A 14555-nucleotide genomic window follows, 5' to 3' on the forward strand; every position below is an offset into this window, starting at 1 on the left:
ACAGCCTTACAGGCATGCTCACTCTTAGCTCCCAGGAACTCAATTATATACTAAGAAACCTGATAATTCAATAAATAATTCCTGAGGTTGCCAGTGCTACTCCAGAAGAAAAGAGAAATGCACAGATGATTTCTTTCAGATACAAACTGTGGGATTGCTGAACAAGGAGATGCCAGGATGTTCTGTCTGGGAAGGGTCGTGGAGATCTCACTGTGATCTGTTTCTACTTGGCAAACCTAGATTCATTTATTTGGACTCACCTGACTATTCCTGTGTTTTTTTTCTCCTTGCCCTGGTCATTCAGAAGGATGGTTGTAAATGAAAGCTCCAGGATAAAATACTTTATGAGGTTCTGTGGAAATAATAGGGAAGGACCCAAACACTTCAGTGGGTGTCCGTCAACTGGCAGGGAAGTTTGCTTGTTCAAAATGTTGGTTCGGGCCTCATCCCTGGAAGATTCAGATTCAGTTCAACTAGGGTGGGGCCATAGAAACTGCGTTTTAAATAAAGCATCTGCGGTGTCCTTGATACAGGGGAAGCCTGGCCATATGAGAAACACTGACCTAAATAAAGCATAGACAGGAGGAACTGAAATGTGTACATTATCTCAGGCAGAAAAATGGGTTTGCCGAGGGATCTTAGAGATCATGGAATTTAAAGGTTTTCATGCTGTGCCCCCTGGAACTCCTAAGGACTCCATGGAGCACTTGGAGGGGCTGTTGAGTTGGTGGAGGTACAGAGGTGCAGATAGGTCTACCTCAGCAGATGCCCCTTTTTCTTTTTGTTTTTTATTTATTTATTTATTAGAAGATGTTGGGGGTAGGAGTTTATTAATTAATTTATTTTTGCTGTATTGTGTCTTCGTTTCTGTGCGAGGGCTTTCTCTAGTTGTGGCAAGCGAGGGCTACTCTTCATAGCGGTGCGCGGGCCTCTCACTGTCGCGGCCTCTCCTGTTGCAGACCACAGGCTCCAGACGCGCAGGCTCAGTAGTTGTGGCTCACGGGTCTAGTTGCTCCGCGGCATGTGGGATCCTCCCAGACCAGGGCTCGAACCCGTAACCCCTGCATTAGCAGGCAGATTCTCAACCACTGCGCCACCAGGGAAGCCCCCACATGCCCCTTTTAACAGCTCTATTTCCATTTTTTTTTCTAAACTAAGATATTGGGTTCTATTGCTTGAATGCCATTAATCATGCCCAGTCCCTCATATGCAAGTGGAAAAACTGAGGACTAGAGAGGAAAATATTTTCCCAGGGTAGCAGAGTGACAGCACACGGATGGCAGAACCAGGGCTGCTACCAGGGCTTCACTTCCAGCCCAGGGCCCTTCCCACCAGGGAATGCCAGTTTGGACACATCTCTTCATCTCAGGGTGGCTTTCCCTCTCTGCCTGCAGCAAATCCCACAGAAGACAGCAGGGCCTAGACTAGGGTAAGAGGAATTGAGGCATCCTGCCTCCAGCACAAAATTTAGGGGGGTGCCCCAAAATTCAGAAATCAAGACAAAAAATATTTTAATGCAATATATTAAAAATCAAAATTAATGCCAAAAAATTAATGATGAACAAAATACCAAAATTTTACATAAAAGTGAAATCAGTAGTTCTGATTTTTCCTTTTGCCCCAAGCTTCAATATGGCTCTCTACAGCACTATTACTTATCCTGCTTTCATTTAAAGTTTTGGTATTTTGTTCATCATGGATTTTGGGCATTAATTTTGATTTTTAAAATATTATATTTGAACTTCCCTGGTTAAGAATCCGCCTGCCAATGCAGGGGACACGGGTTCGAGCACTGGTCTGAGAAGATCCCACATGCTGCGGATCAACTAATCCCGTGCGCCACCGCTACTGAGCCTGCGCTCTAGAGCCCGCGAACCACAACTACTGAAGCCCACGCGCCAAGAGCCCGTGCTCCGCAACAAGAGAAGCCACCGCGATGAGAAGCCCGCGCACCGCAACGAAGAGTAGCTCCCGCTCGCCGCAACTAGAGAAAACCTGTGTGCAGCAATGAAGACCCAATGCAGTCATAAATAAATAGATTTATTTATTTACTTTTCTGCAGTACGCGGGCCTCTCACTGTTGTGGCCTCTCCCGTTGCGGAGCACAGGCTCCGGACGCGCAGGCTCAGCAGCCATGGCTCACGGGCCCAGCCGCTCCGCGGCATGTGGGATCCTCCCGGACCGGGGCCCAAACCCGTGTCCCCTGCATCGGCAGGCGGACTCTCAACCACTGCGCCACCAGGGAAGCCCAGATTTATTTTTTTAATAATAAAATATTGTATTCAAGTATTATTTATCTAGGTTACTTTTTTTGCGTTTCCCTTAACCTGGTGCCTGAGGCAGGTGCCTCATTTGCCTCGCCCTAATCTTGGTCCTATAGAACAGGTCTTTTGGCAGATTGCTGAGTAAATGCCCCATTGTCCTCTGGGAATCCCTCCAGATCCTATCACTTTATTTGTCTGATGGAACTGATGTTTGTTTGGTCTCACTGTGACATTGCCCTTGCCACTTGACCTGCAGAGAGGTTTGTAATCTGCAGGGGATATTTGTTTTGCTGACCCAGCAACATTCTCCCCTCTCTGGCAACAGTAATTGTTAAATTGTTCCGGTTCATTCCCTCCCCATCTGTGCAGCTGACTCCAGCCCATAGCCTAGAGGTCGGCATGTGACTCAGCTCTGCCAATCAGAGGCTTGCATCCCCTGGCCACAATGATTGGTTCAGGAGTGGTCATGTGACTCAGTTACAGCCAATGAGACTCAATTCTGGAGGTCTGGTCTGAACTTCATGAAAGGGAGACTTTCTCTTTTCTCTGGTAGCTGAGAGGACGGGATGTAAGCCACCTCGGGCAGCCTCTCTGAGACACAGAAGGCTGCAAGGTGGACAGCAGCAGATAGAGGCAAGGAAGAAACGTCCTGGTGATATTGCTTGAGCTCCTGGATCCAGCTGTGCACAAGGCAATTCTACACTCTGGACTTAAGGGAAGTGTGGGCCAGCTTTTGCCCAAGTCAGTTTGAGTATTGTCTCTGTCACATAGCTGATTCACTCCTTCCCTGCAGTCTGTCCAGGTTGTCCCTGGGAGATGCCTTGGAGAAGCCCAGCCCCAGACTTCCATCCTGAAGATCTTCATCCAGGTGATGGCATCCTTCATCCAAGGGCAGCCTTAGAAGGCAGAGTATTGGTAACAACAACTCTAGATACCATTACTGAGCAGTAGTGCCACTGTCGGGTCCTGTGGTAAATATTTACACACCTATATACTCATTTTCTCCTATAACAACTCTACAAAGTAGATTCCATTACTAACTCCAGGCTGAAATCCGGTCCATCTATCCCCAGGCCAAATGTCCCAAATCACCAACTAGAGGCAAAGGGAAGGCCCCGGTTAACCAGCAAATGAGCCTGCTTCCCACTCCACTGTGCTCTTTCGTAAATGGATAGACTTTCTAGGAGGCAGACTGTTTCTAAGAACAGCTGAGCCTGGGTGTTAACAAACCTGTATCCCCACACTTTCCCGTAGCACTGTCAGCATCTTGAAGTAAAAAACCTTAGGCCAGCTTCCTTTGACCTGGGAGTGAAGCTCAGTGCCACAGCACAGCGGTGGCCTATATGAGAAAAGAATCTAGAAAAGAATGACTATATGTACATGTATAACTGAATCACTTTGCTGTACACCTGAAACTAACACTGTAAATCAACTATACTCCAGTAAAATCAAAACAAAACAGAACAAACAAAAAATTAGTGGGTGGGTCGACTCACTGACCGTGGCCGTCTTTGCCATCTTTGTTCATTTATTTATTCAACAAACATTGATTGAGTGCCAGCTATATGCCAGATCCCGTTCTCAGCACTGAGGATACAAATGTTGAACAAAACTGGGGGCAGTCTGTGCCTCCAGGGAGCTGACAGTCTTGTCAAGGAGGCATGTATTAAACAAATAATTGCACATGGAATCATTTAATTACAAGTAGGATAAGCAAGGAGAAGGAAAAGTTCAGGCTGATAGGAGAATGTGCAATAGAAGCATCTTAAACCCATTGGCGGACTAACTAAGCAACTTTATTCATTTGACAGGTGTGTTTGGATTGACTGCTCAGTGCTAGGCACTGTGTTTGCTGCTGAGTGCTGGACAGAGAGGGGAACAAGGCTCAGCCCTTGCCCACAAGGATCTTGCCATGCACAACAAATACACCATCTGACCAGCTCTCTGAGAAGCTGCAAGTTTACAGCTTTGACATCCACTTGAAAGAACAATGCCATGCCTGCTTCCACAGGTGAACCAAATATATTTGACTAGTTCCATTGGCCTCATATTGGTCTTACTATGTCTTTCTCTGACCCTCAGTGACTTTTGCTCTCAAGGGTTGGAAAAATTGGGACAAATGGTCACTGAGCTTATTGAGAATGTTTTATGATGCTCTGTAAAAATAGGGTCTTGGGTGAAAAATACACATGGTCTCAATGGGAGAAGAAGGCATCAGGAAAGGGAAGGGACTGGGGATTGAAACTCCCTGGGCCTTGTGGCTCCAGCCTGCTGAGGACAGGAGCTTGGCTTTGATGGCAGGCCTTTGGTGATATTTCTGGCTGCCTGGCCCCAAGGGTATGAACTGGAGTGTGTTCCCAGCTCGCCATGGGGAACTTTCTGGATGGCTTTATTATTCAGAGCATAAGATGCTTTGGCTCCAATAGCCGGAGACAGTCAGCGATTCTGCAGAGCTGGGTTCTCAGCAGCAGAGGTGAGCATGTGGGTGGTTTCAGACACAGGAGGTTTGGCTCAGTCCTTTTTAGAGCTAGCCTTCCGCAAAGCAGCCAGAATCACTTGGCCCCCTGGGCCCTAATCCAGGCCTGAAATGTGACAGGGTGGGGAGAAATGGGAAGGGAGTGGCCTCTGACTGTATCCTCCCTGGACTGGAGCACTTAGAGGGTGGGGAATGCAGCTGATTCTTTTTTGTATCTCCCAAGCCTGATGCCCTGGGACAGGTGTCTTGTATCTCATATGTTGAGGGCTTACTATATGCTAGGCATTAGTTCATTTAATCCTCACAACAACCCCATGTGATAAGTTCTGCTATTATTCTCATTTTATAGGTAGCTGAGGCTCAGGGTAGTGGAGTAGGATCCACAGAGATTACAAAGCTGTGCTACCCTGTCGTCTCAGCATGGCCCTCAGAGAGCAGACAGTCAGCAGAGTGGGAGGGTGGTGAGGATTCTCTTACATGTGGCTGCTTGGGGTGAAGCCTGGAATAGAAAGCAGCTAACTCCTGGGACAAGCCTTCAACTTGGTACAGAGCCTTGACCATCCTGGCTCTAAGAAGTATGACATTAACTATTTGGAGAATAACGTAGAATGTAGCATTTTGTCGCTTCGCTAAGGCCTTACTTTATATCAATAATAATACAAGTACATAACCAATCCATTAAGGTCTTATTTTTGTTTGTTTGTTTGCGGTACACGGGGGCCTCTCACTGTTGTGGCCTCTCCTGTTGCGGAGCACAGGCTCTGGACGCGCAGGCTCAGCGGCCATGGCTCACGGGCCCAGCCGCTCCGCGACATGTGGGATCTTCCCGGACCAGGGCACGAACCCGTGTCCCCTGCATCGGCAGGCGGACTCTCAACCACTGCGCCACCAGGGAAGCCCCAAGGTCTTATTTCTTTTCAGTCACTGAGGCAAGGGCTTTATGTATATCATTTCATTTAATCCTCACATCAAGCCGTGAATAGGTATTATTATCCTTCTGAGGAGAGAGACATTAAATAACTTGGCCAAGGTCACAGCTAGTGAGTTACAGAGCCAGGATTCAACTGAAGAATGCGTGGCTCCAAGATCTCCTGATTCTCTGAGCATCAGAGACCTGGCTCAATTCCTGGTTCCTCCATGAACCAACGGTGTGCCCTTGGCAAGTCGGTTAACTTTTCTGGGCCTCATTTTCCACATCTGTGAAATGGGTAGGTTGAGCTAGATGATGTGTTAGGCCCCCTCCGTCTCTGATATCTAGACTTTGAACCCCTTGAAGGATATCACTTATGTATCCCCAGCACCTAGCAGAGGGCCTGGCCCAGAGTGGGTCTAAGTCCACGTCTGTTGAGCTAAATCTATCCTGATGGGGCCCCAGCTCTTAGCTCCACAAGTAGTTGCCATTTCCAAATCTCTGCATTTCATAGCCTCCCCCCATCCAAAGATACCATAATTTATCCATTTTGATTGTTTTCCATTTTTCGTATTAAAAAAAAAATGTTACTGGCCCAGGGAGGTGGGGCCTGCCGCCAGGGGGATCCGTCCGCTGTCGTTGCAAAGTGGAACTCTGCCACGCGGTCAGCCTGCCACACGGTCATTCTGCCGGCAGGCACTGTACAAATCCATGGGGAGAAAAGTCCAAGCAGTGAGGCCTCCGCTGCACCGGCCATCCTCTTCTCCCAGGCCTGGGCCCTAGTTGGCCCTCCTGCCTCCCCTGCCCCGCCCTGCACAAGGGGGCTTGCGAATGGTCAGGCAGCCACCCAGACGCCTTCCTTCCTCTCCAGACAAGATGGCGGGGTGCGAGGCTGGTGTGGCTTTAGGGCAGCCGCACCTTTCTCGGCAAGATCTCAACACTTTGGATGTTACCAAGTTGACGTCACTTTCACATGAAGTTATCAGCAGACAGGCCACAATCAATATAGGTACAATTGGTCATGTAGCTCATGGGCAATCTACGGTTGTAAAAGCTGTTTCTGGAGTTCACACTGTCAGGTTCAAAAATGAACTAGAAAGAAACATTACAATCAAACTTGGCTATGCTAATGCTAAGATTTATAAACTTGACGACCCAAGTTTTCCTTGGCCAGAATGTTATAGATCCTGTGGAAGTAGTACACCTGATGAGTGTCCTACAGATATTCCAGGGACCAAAGGGAACTTCAAATTAGTCAGACATGTTTCCTTTGTTGACTGTCCTGGCCACGATATTTTGATGGCTATTATGCTGAACGGTGCCGCAGTGATGGAAGCAGCTCTCCTGTTGATAGCTGGGAACGAGTCTTGTCCTCAGCCTCAGACTTTCAAATACCTGGCTGCTATAGAAATCATGAAACGGAAGCATATTTTGATTATACAAAATAAAATTGATTTGGTAAAAGAAAGCCAGGCTAAAAGAACAGTATGAACAGATCCTTGCATTTGTACAAGGTACAGTAGCAGAAGGAGCTCCTATTACTCCACTTTCTGCTCAGCTAAAATACGATATTGAAGTTGTCTGCGAGTACCTAGTAAATAAAATTCCAGTACCCCCAAGAGACTTTACTTCAGAACCCCGACTTACTGTTGTTAGATCCTTTGATGTCAACAAACCTGGCTGTGAAGTTGATGACCTTAAGGGGGGTGTAGCTGGTGGTAGTATTCTAAAAGGAGTATTAAAGGTGGGCCAGGAGATAGAAGTCAGACCTGGTATTGTTTCCAAAGATAGTGAAGGAAAGCTCATGTGTAAACCCATCTTTTCCAAAATTGTATCACTTTTCGCAGAGCATAATGATCTTCAGTATGCTGCTCCAGGAGGTCTTACTGGAGTGGGAACAGAAACTGGCCCCACTTTGCGCCGGGCTGACAGAATGGTGGGGCAGGTGCTTGGTGCAGTTGGAGCTTTACCTGAGATCTTCACAGAATTGGAAATTTCCTATTTCCGGCTTAGACGGCTTCTAGGTGCACTCACTGAAGGAGACAAGAAAGCAGCAAAAGTGCAAAAGCTGCCTAAGAATGAAGTGCTTATGGTGAACCTAGGATCCCTGTCGACAGGAGGAAGAGTTAGCGCGGTCACGGCTGATTTGGGCAAAATCGTTTTGACTAATCCTGTGTGCACAGAAGTAGGAGAAAAAATTGCCTTTAGCCGAAGAGTTGAGAAACACTGGTGTTTAATTGGTTGGGGTCAAATAAGAAGAGGAGTGACAGTCAAGCCAACAGTAGGTGATGACTGAAGAATTAAATAACAGACTTGGATGAAGTCGGAATTTCTCTTCACCTAGGGGTATATTTTCAAAGCAATAGTGAGGAATTAATTTCACAGCTCATTACCTTAGGAGTAGCTGTAAGGTTATTCTCATTTTTTAGTGATGAAAAGTTAACCTCTAAAATAGGGTCTACAATAAATGTAAAAATGGCATAATGTTGGCATAATGTTGGATTGAATCTACATTTTACCAGAAACTAATCATTCCCAAATAATGTCTAATTTATACATCAGTGCAGGTTTGAAAGGAAACTGCTACAACTAGCCTTTGCTGTAGCACACATCCCACTGAATCTGTTTGAAATAAAATTTTTCTTCTTAAAAAAAAAAAAAAAGTTCCTGTATGTCTCTCTCTTTTTACTATCCTGCATGTCTCTTAATGGACTAAGGTGTCACTTAGTGTATATCCAGATGTGGAGTTTTTGGGTCGTGGGGTGTACACAAATCCCTCTCAAAAGTTGTCGTAGGAATTTCCATTCCCACCATGTGTAAGAGCTACCCTTTCCCCATATCCTTCCAAAACTGAAGTTTGTCAGATTTTAAAAATTTTGTCAGTTGGCTGAGTGTGAAGTGGCATAAATATATTTTAACTTTCCATAGTGGAAAATTTCAAGTATTTACACAATAGTAGAAAGAATAGTACAATGAACTTCTACTGTACCTATTATTTACCTTCAACAATTAATAACTCCTTATCAATTTTGTTCCCTTTCTATTCTACCACCCATTATTTTTAACTGAATCCCAAATGTCATACCATTTCATCTGTAAATATTTCAGCAACATCTCTAAAAGATAAGACCTCCCCTTTTTAAACACAACCACAGTACATCATCAAACAGCACCAAATGTCAACAATTCCTTAATATTATCAAATATTTGAGTCAATGTTCACATTTCTCCAATTACACTTTTTTTTATATTTGTTTGAATTGGGATTCAAACAAGGTCCATACATTTTTATTATTTTTTTTTAATTTTTTGGCCACACTGTGTGGCATGTGGGATCTTAGTTTCCCGACCAGGGATTGAACCCGCGCCCCCTGTGGTGGAAGTGCAGAGTCTTAACCGCTGTACCACCAGGGAAGTCCCAAGGTCCATACATTGTGTTTGGTTAATATTTGCTAAGTTTCTTTTAATGTATACGTTAAACCTCTGTCTCTCTTTTTTAGTATCTTGACATTTATTTGTTAAAGAAATCAGATTGATTTTCCTGTTAGACTTCTTCCTAGATTAGCTTTTGCTAAATGCATCCTTGGGGTGTCATTTCATGTGTTCCGCAGTCCCTGTATTTCCTGTAAGCTGGTAGTCAGGTCAAGAACAGGGGTTAACAAGCTATAGCCCATGGGTCATATCTAGCCCCTACTCTGTTTTGTAAACAGAGTTTTGTTGGAACACAGCCATGCCCATTTGTTTAGTTATTGTCTATGCCTGGTATTTGTACTATTCAACAGCAGAGCTGAATAGTTGCAACAGAGATTAGAGCTATATAACCTGTAAAGTTTAAAATATTTGTTACCTGGCCCTTTAGAGAGAAAGTTTGTCAACCCTTGCGTCTAAAGTCTTGGCCAGACTCCTGCTTGATTTTGGAGGCATGATTTCTTCATAGAAGGTGGTATTGATTCCATCAAAAGGCCCATTACGTCAAGTTGTTTCTGTTTTTGTAATATTTTCAGTTAGATCAGCTAATTCATAACAAGTGATGATGTCCCAAGTCAATCCTTCTTCATTCCTTTTTCATTTTATTTGTTGGAATGCTTATGGAAAGAGCAGCTTCCTCTCCTTTACTATTTGGTTGCCTGAGGCACAGTTCTTACAGGAAAGACAGAACAAGTGCTTAATTGTTTCCCTTTATTTACTAGTTTTCAAAATAATGAATTGATTTCTTAATATCTTCTGAAGATGATCACTGAAGTTTTTGTTTATTTTTAATATATCATTGTAGACCCGTGGATTAAAATATATTTGATGTTTTTCAACTGATTGCAGTTATTTTCTTTACTGATGCTCAAATTGTCCTGACTTTGGCCAACCGAGACTCTTCGGTTGCCCGCTGAGTCTCTTTGCCATAACTAGCTTCCTTGATTTCTGGCATTAAAAGATAGTCTAAGTACATATTGTGCATCTTCTGTCCTAAAGCTGGTATCAGCTGTTTATTTGTTTGTTTGTTTGTTTATTGAGGAGCCTGGTTCCTTTTAGTGTGAAATAGTATTTAAAAAATTACAGTCTGGACAATGAAGTTGCTTTCTAAAGTGTCGCTCATTGTTTCTAGACCTGAAAACAGTAGGCAGCGCTAGGGAATATGTGTCTGTTTTCAGGTCAGCTGCATCAAAAATTCACACTGAAACTTCCATTTTAAACCCAGAATTATAAGATTTTCACGGAACCCCTTTCATCCTTCATATGTATCTCCTTTCTCTGGAACCAAGTCCTGGTTCTCAACACCAGCAGCATCAGAACTCATTTGCTTCATCCCACATTACCTAGCCGACAGTCCCAGAATAACAATTCCAGTGCTGCCGCTAACAATACGATGACTGAAAACCGGCAGCCCTTTATAAACACCAGAGTGAAAAATTCTGAAAATGAAACAGGAGAGGACCTCAGCAGGAAGGGTCTGTGCTGACCCCATATAACTGTGTGGCAGTTTGCATTACTGCTGGAATTTTTTTTTTTTTTTTTTTTTTTTTCGGTACGCGGGCCTCTCACTGTTGTGGCCTCTCCCGTTGCGGAGCAGAGGCTCCGGACGCGCAGGCTCAGCGGCCATGGTTCACGGGTCCAGCCACTCTGCGGCATGTAGGATCCTCCTGGACCGGGGCACGAACCCGTGTCCCCTGCATCGGCAGGCGGACTCTCAACGACTGCACCACCAGGGAAGTCCACTGCTGGAATTTTTAATACTGTATTCTGTTGGTCAGGATTTTGTTCTTCAGTGTGATCAACTCTTAAAATCATAGTTTTTACCCTTTTAAGTGTCTAGAGAGTGGAGAAACAGGAGGTTATAGCAATGTAGGCTGGTGAGATGATTGTTGGGTTGGTAACCCACGTATGCTGGTAAGCTCCAGGCTTCAGTTTCCCTCCCTAATACATGACGATAAAGAGAGGAAGGAGATATTTGCAGGAGGGGCTTTGGGGCAATCAAGTCATCCCTCTGAATCATTTCCTTATCTATTAAAAAAGGGGGGCAGGAATTGGACTTTACTCTCGCCATAGCAGTTTTCTTTCTGTTCTCCAAACACACCTGCTCAGGGCCTTTGCACTTGTAGTTCCCTGTGTCTGGAACACTCTCTATCCAGCTCTTCCAGTGATTGGTTCCTTGTCATTACTCAAGTCTCACCTTCAATATCACCTCCTCAGAGAGAGCCTCTCTGCCCACATAATGTACAATAGCAACAGCCATTACTTGATCGTATCGCCTGTTTACTTTCTTCAGGGGACTGTTACCTATCTGATCTGTTTACTTGTTTAGGTCTAGCTCCCCTCTTTCTAGAATGCAAGCTCAATAGGAGTAGGATCCTTGACTTTCTTGTTCACTGATGTACCCCTAGGCCCTAAAACAGGCCAGGCAGGCGCAAAATAGTTGCTGAATAGTGATGCCTATTGAATCAGTGAATTCCTGGTAAATGAATAGTTGGCTTAGAGAATCTCCAAAGTCCTTTTTAGCTCTAAGTGTGAGTGTAATACAATATACAATACAGTGAGTGTGAACTTACACACAAGCATGACTTTGCCATTTTACAGATGTGGAAACTGAGGCAGTGAGTGACTTGCCAAAGATTTCACAGAGAAGGCAGTGGTGTGGTCTAGAGCACTGTATGGGACGTCAAAAGCAGGGGATTCAGGTTTGGGTCCTCACACCATCCTACTCCATCAACTTTCCTTTGAATAGCCAGGCAAACTCAACAAGCCCTTTACCTCTCCCAGCACGATTTTTCCATCTGAAAGAGAAGGCTTACTGTCAACTCTGGTCTAGGGTGACTGTGAAATAATGAAGCTTCCTAAACTGAACAATACTAAGCATTTTGCAGAATGTTTTGCCCTTTCTTTACTCCCATTTAATTCCCGGAGTTGGGGGCTGGGGAGGGGAAGGAAGCCCAGGACCAGGGCTGTGGAGGAGGGGCGAGCCAGCTGGTTGCCACAGTCTGTTTACTCCCTGGTCTGCCCCTAGCCTAGCAGCTCTCACCTGCTCAGGTAAAGAGGTAGGGGGAGCCTTGCTCAGCCAATGAACTGCTGTCCTTCTCTTAAAGGCACCCGGCAGTTGGCAGGAAAACCAGCCTTGCGATCTGGAGAGCTCCCAGGCAGATGCCAGGAGGCAGCTGTGCAAGCTAGATGTAGCGAAGCCCTCTATGGCCACGCTGTGACCCCAGGCCTGGTCACTCCACGTCCTGGAGGATGCTTTCTTCAGGGAGGCCTCCCCTGCCTTGCCCAGAGCAGGCTTTCCAGGAGCCTCCCATGCCTAGCTGCCTCGGCAGACACCTGGGGAGGAAAGACAGTGTGGCCTTGGCAGCCGCCGGCCAGGAAGGAGCCCACAGGTGCCAGGGAGAAGCCATTTCCCTGTCCTGATCCCCTTCAGCAACCCTGGTGAGTCCTGATGCTCTGGCCTTCTCGAACCTCATCCCAGAAGGGTGGGGTGGGAAGATGCCTCTCCTGAGGGGCAGAAACCTTGGGTGCCAGTTCCAGCCCTGCTCTGTGACCTTGAGCAAGTCACTCCAGCTCTCCCAACCTCACATGTGCCATCTGGGAAAATGAGGAGCTCACACTTCCACGTCAGCTTGCCCCTTGTATTACTTTCGCCTGTCACACTCTTTGTTTTGAAAGATTTTTGTCTGCCAAGCAGTACCTGTTACATAAGTCGTTAATTGGTTTTTCCCCTTGTATGTTAATTGGGGCCCTATCACAATCAATCAGTGTTTTCTGGTCAGCAGGAACAAACCCTGGCATTACCACTGAGCTGATGTAAGTTTAACCATAGCAAAGAAATGTGGTGTTTTAGTCTGTGCGATCTTATCTAGAAGCAATCTTTGATTTTCATTTGGCCTCTTGAAATAGGAGAAATAGGGCATGGCAAGTAGTTCCAGAGAACGGGGACCCTAGGTGAGAAGCCCCTAGATCTAGCTTGCATGGTGTGTGAGGGTACCAGGCAGAAATACTGACTTCACACCCCAAGCCCAGCTTTGATCTCTACAATGCTGCCTGCCACATGGGATGCATTCTTGAAAGTGGGATCCTTTGGCCTGAAAACTTCCTGTGTGGGGTTGGACTGTTCCCAGGTGTCCGCACACTGGGTTCATTCCCCAGCTCTGAGTGAGGCTGGGGAACCCTGGGTTGGGGAACTGACGTCTCCCTCAGGCCTCTGCTGGTGGGTAGCCCGGGGTGGGGGTGGGGGTGGGGAGGTGGGGGAGGTGATGGGAACAAGTTACTGTGAGCGCAAGGCCTGAAAGCCAGGAGTGTACGGTGGACACAGCTTGTGCGGGGAATCAGGAAAGAGGGCTAATCTGCATTGACTAGCTCTGTGGCCTCAGGCTAGTCTCCTAACCTCTTTGAACCTCAGTTTTCCCAGCTGTAAAATGGGGATTATAATCTTGGCAATGTTCACCTACCAGCATTATTCTTAGAGCCAAATAATATTGTGTATTTCATGGAAGCTTAAATTTCAGTCTTTAAAATGCATCCAAAATTCAGAGATTAAAGGAACCACAAACATGCATTTTAGAATGGATGCAATAGAGTAATGGATGTTTTGTAAAATGTGACCTCCATGATAATTATTTCAGTGATGAGGGAATGGTGACTGCTTGTTGTTTCTTTTCCTTTTTAAAAGTACCGTTTATTGGGATTTTTTGAAACATAAACTCATAAACAAAACGCAGTGCAGAACAGCTCATTGAGTAATGGTATTTTCTAATGACTTCTGGAACTGAAACCGAGGCCTGGAATGTGGTCCTAGTACGTGAGGCAGTATGATATGTGGTTAGAACGTGCACTTCGGAGTTAGGCAATGTTGGGTTCAAATGCAGGCTGGGAGACTTACTGGTGACCTTGGGTGTAAGTCACTGTGCTTTTCTATGCTTCAGTCTCTTCTAAACTTTAAAATGGCATGGGGGGAATGTCACAAGTCCTCGCTGACATCGTTGTTGATAAGTTGGGGTTTAACTTAGGATAGGGACTCAGCACCCACATATATGTTCCACTAGAGATGCCCAGATCCAGAGGGCTCCTGACCCTTGGAGATTCAAGTGGGCCAGATAAACTGATTCAGGGCAAGACACTGCGGTCAGTTTCCCCATCTGGGGCCCCTCACACCCTTGTCACCTTCTGGGGCAGAAGGAGGCTCCAGGGAGATGCTGGAGAAGCAAGTGCTTGGAACCAGTAAATTCCCCCGAGTGCATGGGGCTATTGCTGCTCCTTGCTTTGGGGGCCCAGCCAAGGTCCTAGCCCCTTCTGTTTGGTCATTTGAGCCTCCTCACCCTGTTATCCCCTCTCCTGCAGCTCCCTGCTGAGCACATCAATCACAGGGAATGAAGTTCAGGGGTCGTGACAGTGTCTCCCCTCCCAGCGAGGCTGCAGGAGGATGAGG

At 45.9% G+C, this 14555-nt stretch overlaps 1 long non-coding RNA gene and 1 pseudogene across 3 annotated transcripts in view; both read left to right on the forward strand.

The window, feature by feature from the left end:
- The window catches only part of LOC137221926 (uncharacterized), a 55332-nt gene that overhangs the window by 10737 nt on the left and 30040 nt on the right, over positions 1-14555 (forward strand). For all 3 annotated transcript variants that reach the window (XR_010942209.1, XR_010942208.1, XR_010942207.1), the window contains exons 3-4: positions 3058-3132; positions 4076-4275. This is a non-coding gene — a long non-coding RNA (uncharacterized lncRNA). The remainder of the gene's footprint in view (positions 1-3057; positions 3133-4075; positions 4276-14555) is intronic.
- On the forward strand, positions 6317-8277 carry LOC137221922 (eukaryotic translation initiation factor 2 subunit 3 pseudogene; annotated as a pseudogene).

Source organism: Pseudorca crassidens, chromosome 3 (genome assembly GCF_039906515.1).
Source record: "Pseudorca crassidens isolate mPseCra1 chromosome 3, mPseCra1.hap1, whole genome shotgun sequence".
Classification (NCBI taxonomy): Eukaryota; Metazoa; Chordata; class Mammalia; order Artiodactyla; family Delphinidae; genus Pseudorca; species Pseudorca crassidens.